This window comes from Pteropus vampyrus, unplaced genomic scaffold (assembly GCF_000151845.1).
Source record: "Pteropus vampyrus isolate Shadow unplaced genomic scaffold, Pvam_2.0 Scaffold9, whole genome shotgun sequence".
Taxonomy (NCBI): Eukaryota; Metazoa; Chordata; class Mammalia; order Chiroptera; family Pteropodidae; genus Pteropus; species Pteropus vampyrus.
Window position 1 is genome coordinate 15749782 of NW_011888790.1, and position 4437 is coordinate 15754218.

The 4437-nt window shown below is 33.5% G+C and overlaps 2 pseudogenes; both read right to left on the bottom strand.

Annotated features, from left to right (window-relative positions):
* Positions 1-7: 7 nt before the first annotated feature.
* LOC105302347 lies at positions 8-735 on the bottom strand (annotated as a pseudogene).
* Positions 736-991: 256 nt separating this feature from the next.
* On the bottom strand, positions 992-1111 carry LOC111730134 (annotated as a pseudogene).
* Between the last annotated feature and the right edge of the window lie 3326 nt (positions 1112-4437).

The window sequence follows — 4437 nt, forward strand, 5'->3', positions numbered from 1 at the left end:
TATTATAATTTCCATATCCTTTATCGCAATAGATATTAGATCTTCGGTTCCAGTTTTGGCCCTGACATTGGCCTCTACTTTGTCCACCTGTTGCAGCACCTCTTCCTCCTTTTTGTTGTTGCTGTTACTGCTTATATACCTCTTTGCGTTGTGCAACTTTGATTTCACACTTCCCAGAACCAATTTGATATCTGCTTTCTAACAATTTATTTACTGGCTCTTCATCTATATATGTAATAATTAAAAAAAAAAACAAAAAAAAAAACCTTCCTCTTCCTTTTTTTGTTTTTTTTTTGTATCCCTGGGAAGTTCAATATTTTTAATCTGCAAAATATTTTTTAATTTGTTCTTTGAAAGTATCTGGGCCCAATCCATCCAGATAAAACTTTGGCCTCTTTGGAGTCTATCAGTTGACCATCCAGTTTCTTTAGTTTCAAAACTTTATCAACACTAACAGCATCTTTGAAAAGCACAAATCTAAATCCTCTTCATCTTCTGGTGACTAAATCTGTTTGAACTGTGCAGTCTACAATTGTCATGCTGCTGATTCTTGCTTGCATTGATTGTGGACCCCTTTACGAATTCTTCTATGTTGCTGTACTCATTTATGTTTTCTGAAGTGGAATAATTGTTGGCTGGGGGTACTGGAGGGAGCAATCTGAGTCCCAGAGGAGGAATGGTTTTAAAATGGCAGCGGAAGGGTAAGGGGAGGGTTATTTTAGAAAGGGTGTTCATAAAAGGATTCTCTGGGGTGATAAGTTTGGGGAAAAAAAAAAAAGACTTGAATGAAGTGAATGAACAAGGCTTTTCAATATATGGAGGAAATGAAAACAATAAGTATAAATACACTGAGTTCAGAAGACAATGGGAGGAGCATTAGGAAATGAGGCTCAACAAACAGGTAGGAGTGAGAGCCCAGAGGACATACTAGACCATGGTGTAAGGTTCCCATGGTGAACCAGATGTAAAACCATTGGGGATTTTTTTTTAATGCCTACAGCATCTGCTCTTCCTAGGGGGATCTCCCATCCAGATACTAACCAGGCCGGATCCTGCTTAGCTTCTGAGATCAGACGGGATCTGGTGTGTTCAGGGTAGCATGGCTATAGACCCATTGGGGATTTTTGACATAAGAAGTGTTATAATCAGAGTTAAAAAAAATTAAAATCACTTCAGCTACTATGGAGGTAATACCTTAGACTAAGATCCTAGAAGTGGAGGTAGTCAGGTTCAGGTATATTCTAAAGGCAGAGCATTATGTAATTGCTCATGATTTAGGATTTGGCTTTTGGATGTAGAAAAAAGAATACTCCAAAATTTTTGGCCTGAGCAATTGGATAAATGGTGGTGCCAGGTGGTGGTGGAAATAATTATGTTTCTATTTTAGAAACATTAAGTGTGAGATTCTATTAAAGATCCAAGTGAAGGCAGAGATTTAGCAGTCAGATGAACAGTCAAGAGATAGTGAGGATGTTTTGGGAAAAGATACAACTATAGGAGTTATCAAATTATATAGATGATTTCCAAAGCTCTAAGACTGGCTGGCATTACTAAGAAGAAAGAGTAGATATAGAACTCAGGGAAGCTAAGATTTATTCAGGCTCATTCCAGTACTTAATAGAAGGAAGAAGAAAATGCAGAAGACAAGTCCGAAAAGAAAACAGGAGAGTAAAATAGAAACTGGAAATGTGTAGTGTCTTGAAACTGAAGAGAATAAAATGTTTCAAGAAGGAAGGAATATCTATGCCAAATCTGCTAAGAAGTTGAGTAAAATTAGGATTAAATATAGACCATATAACCATGGAATTTATCAACATGGAAATGTTCATTATTCTTGAATAAAGCAATTTCAGTGGAATGGTTGTGATCAAAGCCCTAAGAGATCAAGTGGAGGCAGTAAATGTAAACAAACCCTTTGAGAAATTATGCCAAACTTCAAACAAAGACATTGGGCTGTGACTAGATGGACAAATAAGATATAAAGAGTTTTCTTTTTTTTTAAGTGAGAGTTACTATAGAATATTTGTGTGCAAATAGAAATCCAATAATCAGGTAGGAAATGAAATTTGTGTTCGAAAGAAAGAATTGAATAAAGTCCTTGAGATGGGAGGATGAAATGCATATAAATGAATGGTTGACCTTAGGTTGATATAAGGATTTTGTATTCATTGTAACAGGAAGGAAATTCAGGACATATAAGTACACATGAAGGCATGATGGCAGATGAGGTGGGAAGAGAAGAAAATTCTATTTTGATAGTTTCTGTTGTCTCAATGAACTAAGAATGTGGGCATTACCCACAAGTGGAGGTGAGGTGGGTGCTAGAAATTAAAAGAGATCCAAGATGGTGTGAAATAATCTTCTTGGGATTGGCAGTGAACTCACTGGGGATATTTATTAGAATCAGAGTACTGCTGAAGTCCCAAATTGAGGTAAATTTTCTCAAATATAAAATGAGACTAGCCAGCATGGCTGTGTATGCTTTCTGCATTCATGTTGATCGTAGTAGATGCAGTCATAGATGTTGAATTAGGATTTTTGTTTGTTTTTTAACTAACCATGTAAGAGAGCACATACAAGGGAGTTCAAGTTTTATTCAAATAATAGATTAGATTTGTGGACCAGGAATCTAAACTGGATAAAGAGAAAGTAAGAAAATGAAGGGCTGATTGCCAGTGAAGAAGCGATAGATCAACGGATTAGTGGTCTGAAGGGGTTGAAGAGTTATTGGAGTGGGATAAATGATTAGAGTCAGTGAGCTGGAAAGATAGAAATTGGTGTTCAGAAGTCTGAACCTGTCTAAAGTATCAGACCTTTGAAATAAAAAGAGAGTACTATAAGTTAACAGTTACAAGTTATTGAAGTCATTAACAGATAGATCTGCCACTTTAGCTGCCTATACTGAGGGGCAACGTTCTTCTTTCCCATATTAGTAATTTAAACACATGGATGTGGAATGCGCATGTTATGTGATTTGATGAGTAAAAGAAACATTGAACCCTGGTTTTGAGATAGCATTTGTTTGTATTCCCCAAAAATAAAAAGAGTACAATTTATACTCTTGTGTAAATGTTTTTTCATTGAGATACTCTGCATTAATGTACACTTTTTTTTAAAAAAACTAGTCCATCAGTTAATTCTCAATATTATTTGAGGTATTAAAGTTTTGGAGGATTAATAAGCAATGCAGCAAAATTGTCTTTATGTATAGGACCCCAAGAAACATTGCTATACATCTGAAGTCAATATAGTAATAAACGATTTAACATGTTTCTATAATTTTGAGACAATGATTTAGTCAATATCTTATCAGTGCAAAATGATTTTTGAAATTAATTTTATTCTATTCAATTTTATCTTAGTGATCTGCATACATTATTCATTGGCTTTTTATAGTTTTTATGCATTTGTAAACTCAAAAATCAGTACATCTAAAAAATATATATATATATGTTGTAACTCTTGATTTTTGTTCCAAAATCCATTCTTACTATATGGGAATACTAAGTTATTAATAAAATATTAAGAACTTATGAGAGTTTAATGAAAATGATATGGTGTTATCCTTTATTTTACCATGTGTGTATATGTATGTGAGCATATAAATTATTCTTTTGCAGAAATTAAATGTCAGATTCATTGAACTTAGTTATTTTGGAAAAAGATTCTGTATACTTTTCCTCTTGATACTAAACAAAATAGCTTAATTTTATTTCAGAGACTTAAAAAACAAACATTTAAAGTAAATGCATGTTTATTGTAATTTCCTAAAAGGCATGCACTTTCATCAAAATAATTTTAAATATTTGGGAATCATAACAAGTTCTTTGCACTAGTTTGTTCTTGTGATTTAAAGCATATTTTAATACAAATAACATATTAGATGTTTGTATATGATTGTTTTCCATATAATCATAGAGTTAGATATAGTTTACCAAGTAAGTAAATCTTAACATTGCCAAGTAGTATTTTTTTGTTTCAATGACCTATAAGATGGTTTCTAGAATACATACACACACGCATATATATGTGTATCTATACATGCTTGTGTGTATATATACATATATGTATATATGCATGTATATATGCATATATAATGTGTACATCTTCACATAGTCACACACATACATACATCTTTTCTTTTTGTCTCACTCACATGAAAATTTAAACCCCCAATAGGAAATCTGGGGAATTTGGTGGAAAAGTATTAGTACAGAATCCTAGGTTCTTCTTTTATGAGGGTTTTGGCATCCTTTGTGATTCTAATTTAGTTATTCATGATAGCTGCTTCTTTGTGTTTCTTAATAGTAAGGGGTTATGTGTTTGAATCTCAGAATGTTAGAGATCGAAGGATGAGATTCTTTGAATCTTTCTGTTTTCCAGAGGAGGAAGCTATAGTCCAGATAGAGACTTGCTGAAGAGATACAACGTAAGTAG